Source organism: Molothrus aeneus, chromosome 19 (assembly GCF_037042795.1).
Source record: "Molothrus aeneus isolate 106 chromosome 19, BPBGC_Maene_1.0, whole genome shotgun sequence".
In the NCBI taxonomy this organism is placed as follows: Eukaryota; Metazoa; Chordata; class Aves; order Passeriformes; family Icteridae; genus Molothrus; species Molothrus aeneus.
The window spans coordinates 3,071,925-3,082,066 of NC_089664.1; the positions used below are offsets into that span (position 1 = coordinate 3,071,925).

At 45.6% G+C, this 10,142-nt stretch overlaps 1 protein-coding gene across 1 annotated transcript in view; it reads right to left on the minus strand.

The window, feature by feature from the left end:
- TNC (tenascin C) overlaps positions 1-1,143 on the minus strand; it is a 75,920-nt gene extending 74,777 nt beyond the window's left edge. Inside the window, exon 1 of the mRNA XM_066562851.1 lies at positions 1,115-1,143. The gene's annotated coding sequence lies outside the window, so the exon portion shown is untranslated. The remainder of the gene's footprint in view (positions 1-1,114) is intronic.
- Between the last annotated feature and the right edge of the window lie 8,999 nt (positions 1,144-10,142).

The following is a 10,142-nucleotide window of genomic DNA, read 5'->3' on the forward strand; positions in this document are numbered from 1 at the left end:
CTGTGCAGCACCACACATCACCATCATTTCAGTCTGAACATTCCTTTCCATAGTATGAGACAGACTTTTCAGAAGTTTAGATTAACTGCCAAAAACTTCTCTGTCCTGGTAGCCAGACACAAAATCAGGCAGGGAAAACTCTGCAAAGGTGGTGTAACACAAAGTCTTGAGTGAGTGAGTTTTGCTCCTAAATGAATCTAAGTGTGAGTGTGTTCACCTTCTCCCAGCCAGCTTCTCCTTTTTAAGCCAATTTGTGCCTCGCTGGTAAGCGCAGACACAGTCATGCAGAAAATCTCAGTGCACCAGGGAGCAAGGAGCTGAGACAGGGAGCAAGTGCCTCTGTTTTTCCATGAGGATGGAGAATTTCACCCTCCCGCTCCCAGAACCCACCCAGCAAAGCAGAGGTAATAAAATACCAGTTGGATCTTCCTTTGTGCTTTGCTCCCCACTGCAGGTTAATATTACAGAACTTTGAAAAGAAACTGGAGCCCAGTGGGGGCAGGGAGGAAGGTGACAAAGGCTTTGGTGCAAAGAAAAAAAGTGTGGGGACAGCAATGACCAGTGGGAAAGGCCCAGCTCTCATCAGGTCACAGACAGGAGCACAAGAAGAGTTGTGCTTGGGAGGGTTAAAACCTGCGAGTGGATTTAGTCTGGTTTGGGAGGTGAGGTTGGGGGAAACATTTACAGCACTCCAGGAGCCAAGAGGAAATCCCAAATCTGCTTTCCTGCCCTGCCTGTCAATCTGGGCTCTGTGAGGATGTCCAGCACCCAGCCAGCTCCTGCTCCATTCATTCATTGGGTCGGGTGGATGTCATCGAGACATTTCTGACATTATCGCACAGGACAATTTGCAAGACAGAGTTTGAGGCAGGCATGCTCCAATCCCAAATGATTCCCTAACAGCATCCCTGCCCATTGAGACATTTCTGACATTCCTGCACAGGACAATGCAGACAGATTTTGGGACAGGCGTGCTCCGATCCCCAGTGATTCCCTACCAGCATCCCTGCCCATTGACCTGGCAGCCGCAGCCACCAGGGCGATGCCGGGGCACGGGGTCGCCACAAACTCGTGTGTGAGAGGACTTTTTAATTCAGGGGGGAAGCAGACTTACCTTAGAGACTCTGCCAGAGCTTAGATCCCGCTGTGAGCAGCCTCCATGAAATAAATACTCTGTTCAAAGCCAGCTGGGCTCTCCTGACTTTCGTTGCCGTCCTGTCAAAACTCGGCGAAGTTGCGTTGTCCGGTGCCGTGTGCGAGCGCAAGGCAGCGAGCTTTGACAGCAAGGCAAACTGGTCAGAGCAGCCAGATTCTGCTGGGTTTATATAGCTGAGCTGCAAATCCTGATCCTTGGCTCGTTCCACTGTAATAGGACGCCTGAAGGCATTTTTTTTTTCAGTTTTGCTTTAAAGGAACAGCCTCTCTCTCTGTCTCTCTCTGGCGCGCACACACTCACACACTCACGCTGTCATCCACAGGCACACACACACACACACACAAAAAGAATTTGCATGCGATTTATGGCTAAAGAAGGAAACCCCCTGAACCATTCAAAAAGAAAGTCAGCTCAGGGCAAATGACTCAGAAAGCAGAATATTTTCCCTACAGCATCAGCGGAGTGTGTTATCAGGAGTTTTAATCCCCTCACCCCCATTATTTGAACGTTGTGAAATAGGAGCGAGCTTACTTGAAATCGGGGGAATCACAAGGAGGGTTTAAATTCCAGGGACTTCTACAGAAATTAATGGGTTTAATGTCAGTGTAAATAGACCCTACTCTACTGGAATCAACTGCAAAATTCAGATTTACAAAGAGAGGATCTGGCATATTCCCATTTTTTCAAGCTGTCATCTCTTTTTCATCCTTTTGCCCTCCTGCTCTGAAGAGCTGCAGGCAGAAGTGTGGGGAATTAATGAGAAAAGTGAGCAGAGTCCTTGCCTAAGTCTTTGTAAAAAAAACACAAACAAAAAAAACCCCAAACTAAAATAGGAGAGATAAAAGCCCGAAGAGGACAACACAAGAGGGATTCCCTTTTCTTCTCAGATCAGATAAAAGGAGATTACATGGCTGTCTGTGTGTACAGATAACCCAGGCACTTGTGTGAGGCTCAGGGCTTCCCTGCTTCCCATCCTGGGGCTATCAGTGACACACAGAGAGCTCAGCTGGGACCTTTCCAGGGCTCTTTGTTGTCTCTCAGTACCCTGGAACCTGAAGCTTGTGGCAAAAAAGAGAAGATCACAGTTAAAGAATTCTCATTAGCATGGATTTCCCTCCCCTAACACTAAAATCCTGTGCCCCAGCCCTCTGTGTTCTGGGTTTCTGTTTCCCTTGGGTTCTGCTGTTGGGGAGGTTGTGGCAGAGGAGGAAGGAGGAAGATTAATCTTGAAATTTCAGGTCTGTCTTGCAGGATAAAAGATGAAATCACTCTTCTGTTGGATGGTTTAGAAAGCAAGATTTACCCAAACATGTCTGAGGGCCGTGAAAGCACAAACCTCTGCTCCTGGCATCCCCCTCAGGAGCAAAGATGCTCATAAGGATAAAAACAGATTGCCTGGGAATTTTGGGTGATATTCCTCTCTGAACACGCCCCCTCCCAGCTGGCCCTTCCCTGGCTCCACGGGCACATCGCTCTATGAGGGAAGGGTGTGAATCTGTGTCAGGCAGGCTCAGGCTGGAGCTCAGGGCAAGGTTCTTCCCCCAGAGGGTGCTGGCACTGCCCAGGCTGCCCAGGGAATGGGCACGGCCCCGAGGCTGCCAGAGCTCCAGGAGCCTTTGGGCAGCGCTGCCAGGGATGCCCAGGCTGGGGTTGCTGGGACAGGGGCTGGGCAGGGACAGGGGCTGGGCTGGGGGATCCCTTCAGTCCCTCCCAGCTCAGGACATTCTGTGCTGCTCTGATTCCCTCAGTCCATGCAGCACCAGTTGAGTTTCCCATCCCTTTTCAGCAAGGGCAGCCCCTGTCCCCCACAGGCAGTGATTGAACCCCAGGCTGTGCTCCTGTTCCTCCCTGCCAGCACTGGGGCACCAGGGTGGGGTTGTTGGGGCTCTGGGCAGGGACAGGGGCTGGGCTGGGGGATCCTGGTGGGTCCCTCCAGCTCAGGATATTCCATGATTGTGTGGTTCAGGATTTTTTTCCTTTTTGCTCCACAGCACTACCAATCCTACACATGTAGAAAAGGATGGGGGAATCCCTGATGCTGAAATTCTGACTATTTTAGGAGACCATCAAATGCAGAGCTTTTTTGCCCACTGAACTACCTAAATTTTCCTTGCTGTGGCTTTTCTGTATAACATTGACCCCCTGTGTGCCTCCTCTTATTCTGATTATATCACTGAGCTCACCCCAAACTCCCCATAAATTGTAGTCTTTATGCACGGCATAAATTTTAGTTTTTCCGAATATCAACACCCATTTCCAATTTCTGCGTTAATTTTGTGAAATGCTGTGTTTCATAACAGTCATGCCCTCTGAGAAGAAATGAGCCTGTGATGAAAAGAGGGTCAGAAATGTTACTTAATTCCTGGTAAAGGCATTGGACCCTCCTTGAGCACTGATTTCTTAGAAGAACTTCTTGTTCTGGGCATCTCCAGCAGCCCCAAAGGCAGTGGGGTTGTTGGATACAGTCATCAGCAGGTCTCCAATTTCTGTGTGCAATTCTCAGAATCTTCTCCAGCTGGTCCTGCAGCCAGCCTGGGCCAGCTCTGCTTCAATTCAGGGTGTGAAATAACCCTGAGCTTCTTGGATCCTTCACTTCAGAGCTGGACTCAATCCTTGAGTGTCACCTCCAGCTCAGAATATTCTGTGATTTAAGGCTGATTTCTAATTCAATGAAGTGTGTGCTCAAGACCAAAACCTGCATGGGAGATGGGACTCTGGAAATGACAATTCTCCTTACAATGAACCAATTCCTGTCTTTTATTCCAGTAGTTGTTTGACAAAACACTTTATTTCCCTGTCCATACACACAAGTCTACACAAGACAAAGTCAAACTGAGGGAAGAAACTAGTGGGGTTTATTTTGGAAGCTTTTGCTAATGCCATTTTTTCCACCAACAGCTGCTGAATCAAAAGTTAAACTAATTTTTTCTCCAATAATTCACCACCCACTTACCTGACTTTAAAAAAAAAATGCCACAGGAGATAAGTTCCAGGTAAGAGTTCAGGCTTGTTCTTGTTTTATCTTTTTTGGGCTCACCCATCCTTAATCACAGTCTGTGGCAAACATTGAACCATTGGCTGAGTCAGAAACAAATGATAACATGAAAGAACAGGGAAAATGTATTTTAATCAGAAAGTTAGCTCCAGGTTGTGATCTCTAACGAGCAGGACCAGCACTGGATTCTGTGCCCTGAGGTGCCCTCTTTCATTAGATGAATGTGGATAGAAATTGATTTTTTTTTTAAATGAAAGGAACAGGGAGAAATTAAATGAACACACCAAGCTGAATATGCTGGAGTTTGTTGCTGTGGTTTTATGGGCTTGCAAGTCAGTGTTAAGGATGAAATTCAAAGATCTACGGAAAGTCATAAATTATAAACAAATCTAGGAATAGTTTGATATTTATGAAAGCCTAAAAGAGAGCAACTAATTGTTTGGGGAAATATTAGTGAAATGCAAAAATAATGCTCCTCATTATTACCTTGGGACAATATTGTTACAACACAGGTAATTAGATTTAGTTCCAATTTAATACCTGTGCTGGTTCACTCAGCCCTGGGAATAATCTGCTTTGTAGCAGCATTTTTGAGAGTGAAAGCTGCCCTGAATGTGAATTAAGAGCAGCCTTAGTGGAGCCTGAGAATCTTTTGCCATGCACAGAGCGCAGCCAGCTCCAGGAGCACAGAGATGGGAATGCAGTGAGCACTGGAATGCAACGTCCGAAACATAAATGACAAGATTTGAACAATTTCAGGAGCATTCAGTGCTTGTGGCTGGAAGGAAATGCATTTAACAGAGAAAATTCATGTTGGGATAGGATTACAGAATATCCTGAGTGGGAAGGGACCCACAAAGATCACCCAGTGCAGTTCCTGGCACCCCAGCAATCCCAGCCTGGGCATCCCTGGGAGCTCCTGGAGCTCAGCAGCCTCGGGGATGGGAGCACAGAGCAGGAACAGGGAACAGCCCCAGGTGAGTCCCAGGGAATCCATCCTGCTGGAAACAGCTCCTTTAGCTGCAAGAGAAAGAGGAAACATCGAGGTTTAAAGAGACACTCTGATATCACAGGGCTGGTCCTTAAGGAGACTTTAAGATCCTTTCTGTGCTCCAGTCTTAAGATTGATGATTTCAGGTCAATTCCTTTGACCCTTTTTCACTGAGTATCCTTTCCCTAAATTTTCTGTCTTTCCAGACCACATTCACAAGGTTTTCCTGGCACAGCACCAAGATCAAAATGCTTTTGTCTTTCCACCTGCATTGCCTTCATTCCTTTACTACTGTAGCCAAATACAGCTCAGTTCATTCTGGTTTATTGAGCAATATTCCAGCAATCCTGCTAAAACTGGCTCTTGGATTACCACATTATCTGCTACTTTTCTGTTGGTTTCCCAGGAATTTGCAGAAAATCATTTGCTGCTTCTTCTTTGACAATTGTTTGTAAACTGATTTTTATGAGAGCATTTCCTTAGAGCCACTCAACACAATTAAACAAGACACTTCAGGTTACTTCCCCAGAAAACATCTCAGTTATTGCTTTAAATATCTATTTACAATAATTCACGTTATTTCTACACTAAAATTTTCCTTTCCCTCATGATTCAAAAAATTCTCCCCTCCCTCCCTCCCTTCCCTAATGATTCAAAAGGGCTTCTAAACACTGCTGATTTTGGCCACTTTTCCAGTGAAAACCCTCATTTATATAATTATAATTGATATAATTCTATATTGATAGAGCTTTCCCAAATACTATGAGTAGTGGTCAGACTACCATGCTGAATTAATCTGGGGAGGGATCGATCCTGACAATTGCAGCCCATGTTAAAAGGTGCCCACAGGTTTGGGATCAGAGAATGCAGAAGCTCATTGCTAACCCTGGGGAAGTCGGAGCTAAATAAGATGCAGAGACTGAAGGTGCAAGTTTGCAACTGCTGCAGAAATAAAAAACTGTAAAGGCAATGCCCCATAATAGTCAATGATACATTAAATATCACACCAAACACTAAAAAAAAACACAAAGAAAAAATACTCGACAATTTTGCAATTTTTAAGAGATGATCTCCAAAAAGGAGAAGGAAATTTCCTCTATTATTTGTATTTATTTTTTTGTTTGTTTGTATCAGGGCATTTCCCAAGGGCTGCATTTGTTCCCTGAATGAAGAAATAGGAAGCAGCTGCTGGGGACAGATCCACAGGGGCTGTGCAGTGCCTGGGGTTGGGACAGACTCTCCAAAGAGCTGAGAGTGTCCTGGCTGTGTCTGCCAACCTGGGAAGCCACAGGCTTATTGACAAACAAGCAGGAATTGAGCAAATATTGGTGTTTAATAAATTTATTTCCAGCTCTCCGGTCACATCAGCGTCCCAAAGCTGAGGACACCTGAGAGTGGGACCTGACCTTGATCCTCTTTTTCCCTGATCCAAAAATAAAAGTCCTTTGCAAGAGAGGCATCAGCACACTGATAATCACCAGACAAAAAAATGTGTTGTTAGTGATATCACAAACATTTACAAAGATAATCTCTGGGCAAAACTCCCTCGAGGAAAATCAAAATAAAAAGAATAAATAGACAATGACGACTATGCTGGTACATAAATATTTTCCATGCAAGCTGCTGGTGTCAGACTTGGTGAGACAGAGTGACTTCTTTGGCTTTTATCATATTTGCAGTAGATTTATTAAGAGTTTATATGACAGAATATGGCTTTGGCTATGCACCAAGGTATGAAAACTGACAAAGAAGAGAACATCAAACCCCTGAGGACTGAGGGAGAAAGTGAAGCTCACTCTGTGGGCTGGTGTAAAGTTGATCAGCTTGTTAGCATCAATCCAAGAGTGTTTAATCCAGAGATGGCACAGGGAAAACAACTCAGCTGCTGGAAAGGTTTTATCCTGTGCCACAGCAATTTGTACCCTCTAAGTGCTTGGCTTCATAAAAATGCTCAAGTGCTTCTCACATCCCAAAATACTTACATGCACTTTACTGCAATCATGGTTTTTTTAAGATTGTTGGTGTCAAAATTGCAGCTAATCATGTTAAACATATCCCTAAATGTCTTGCAGGCACAGTTTCCCTACTGAAGCTTAAAGTAAGGAAAGCAGCAAGGCAAATCTGTAGCTCTTATCCATTCCAGAGGAAAAATGTTCCAATATGATGAAAACCAGCATGTGCCCCACAGGGAAGAGGATTCCTGCTGCTAGGGAAGGGCAGAGAGTGGATAAATATACAGCACAAACAGATGTCAGCACACCTGAGCATCCATTTGATAGAAAAACTGATGGGAATCCACAGAATCCCAGAGTGGTTTGGGTTGGGAGGGACCTTAAAACTCATTTTATTTCATCTCCCTGCCTTCTACCAGGCCAGAGCTCTATGCAGCCTGGTCCCCTCCAGCCCAAACCAATCTGGGATCCCATGATTTCTATTCAATTCTTCCCAATAAGAGCAGAAGGGACCTGTCTGTTTGTTTGTCTGTCTGTCTGTCCTTTGAGTAAAAAGAAAAACCTCCCCCAGAAGAAAGCCATCTGTGCAATGCTGAGAATCTCTAGGTGTGGCTGAGAAGACAAGAAAAATCCCCCAAAGAACTGAAAACCTGTTTGTTTTGGCCTTAGACACTGAAGTCTCTGGCCTTCAAAGCATATCTTAAAAAAAAAAACTTGTTTTAAAGTATTAAACCATGGTCATAGATTAGGGAAAAAAGGGATATTTGACCTCCCCATGCAGCAGATAAAGCCACCAGGGGAAGTCAGGAATTTGCTGTGCAATTCTCACCTCTGCAGGCAGCAGAAGGTGAAGGGGTCCCAGAGAGAGCAGAGAGGAGGAGGCAGCAGAGCTGTGTGAGCACTGGCACAGGAGTTTTCTGTGAAATTTGGAACTGGCCTGTAATTTTCCAAGGAAGAACCAAACTCTGGATGTAGAACCTCTTGTTCAAGAGCAAAACCCCAGGAGCAGGGGCAGGGGGCTGGTTGGAACAACAGATGCATATAATTAAAACATAATTTTGGCTTCCTCAATTACCAACAAGGAGGTTTTTATGGCTTAATTTACCTGATTATTTCCTGACTGCTTGATAACACATCAAAACTATGGTCAAGGAAAAGCAGACTTGTGGGAATTTCCACTGGATTTCCCAGCTTTATCTTGATTTTGAGTGGAAAGTTTGAAGTAGTTTCTCTCTCTCCTCTGTTTCTTATCTGAATTTCCCCCTGTCCATCTGAAATATCATATCCAAATTGCTAAATACTGGCAAGATCCAGCTCATGATCATCCCCTGTCCCTCACAGGAGCCCTCAGAGCTGTGGGGACTGAGGAGCTGCTCATGTCCAGGTGTGAAGGGAGGGGAGCACAGCCCAGATCCTGCTGCTGCCCCATTTATCTGGGATTTCAGGGGAATCAGCAAGGGCAGAGGAGCTGCTTTGTGTTCCAGAGCTCTGACTCCATTTCCCTGGCAGTGAGGTGTTGGAGGCCTGGATGCTGAGAATTTTAAACTCTCTGTGCTGAAGGGCACAAACCTGCAAGAAAATGCTATATTTGACCTGGGGCCATGGAGAAGGCTCCAAAATTGATTGATAGCACTGGGATTGTGGGTGTGGAGTTTGATTAGAAGTGTGTGATATCACCGGGTAGAAGATTTAGAGTTTAAAGTTTTAGAATATAGCAAAATATATGGGACAAGATGGGGGTTTTAGGGCAGAGGCTGGTCCTTCTTCTTCACCTTCTTCTTCACCTTCTTCTTCCTTCTTCTCCATGGGTTTGGGTGGTATTTTGTAATTGGACAGAAAAGTCTGCATTGCAGACTTTGAGTGATTAGTTATTGGGTTAAAAGTGAAAATAATTTAGGTGCAATTTCTGAATTGGATAGTTTAGCCTTAAAAGACCTTGCAACAAGAGTTAGTTACCCATTTTGTAGCTTGTTCACAGAAATCACAGAATCACTGGGTTGGAAGAGACCTTCAAGACCATCGAGTCCAACCCAGCCCCAACCCCTCCACTCAACCCTGGCACCCAGTGCCACATCCAGGCTTTGTTGAACACACCCAGGGATGGGGACTCCACCACCTCCCTGGGCAGCCATTCCAGAACTTTATCACTCCTTCTGTAAAAAACTTTTTCCTGATACCCAACCTGAATTTCCCTTGGTGCAGCTCGAGGCTGTGTGCTCTGGTTGTGTCAGTGCTGCTGGAGAAAGAGCCCAGCCCCAGCTGAGCACAGGCACCTTTCAGGAGCTGTGCAGAGTGATGGGGGCAGCCCTGAGTCTCCTTTGCTCCAGGCTGAGCACCCCCAGCTCCCTCAGGGCTTCCTCACAGGGTTTGTGTTCCCAGCCCCTCTCCAGCCTCGCTGCCCCCTCTGGATGTGCTCAAGTGTCCCAAAGCCCTTCCTTGTTGGTAGAATGCTGTAGAACTCCCCACTTGTAATATAGATAAGAAATAATAAGTCTGAACAGGAAATATTGTCTCAAGAGCTTCAATCCCTCTTGACAGAGGTAGAAAAAAGGAGCCAAAAACCAGCAGTGAGGGGAGCTGGATGAAGCTCCTTCTGCCCTCCCCTCTCTGCTCACAGCTTGTCATAGTCCAGACAGTCACAATACAAAGCAACACACTCCATTTTCAGAAGGTTCCAACCTGCTTTTATTATAGCCTGCATGATTTTTCTACATCCTTACAAACTCATCAGTTTGCACTTTACTCATTGGTCACAAACAAAGTGCTCATTGGAACAGGCAGTTGCAGGTTTCTCTTATTTCTCCTTCTTTCTTCCTTGGTTTCTGTGTCAATGACCTTGGTAGGAAATTCTTCCAGGGCTGAGCGTGGATCCTCTGATCAAACTTCCCTCTGGCTCTCAGAAGTCCCTGTGAAGCCTCTTCCACAGCAGCTGAGGTCACCAAGGCAGAGCAGAGGAGCAGAGGGAGCCCCTCTTTCCCTGCCTTTCCCCCCAGCATTTCCGGAAGGAGCCTGGACACCTCTGCTCATATCCTGCATTTGGCTTCTTCT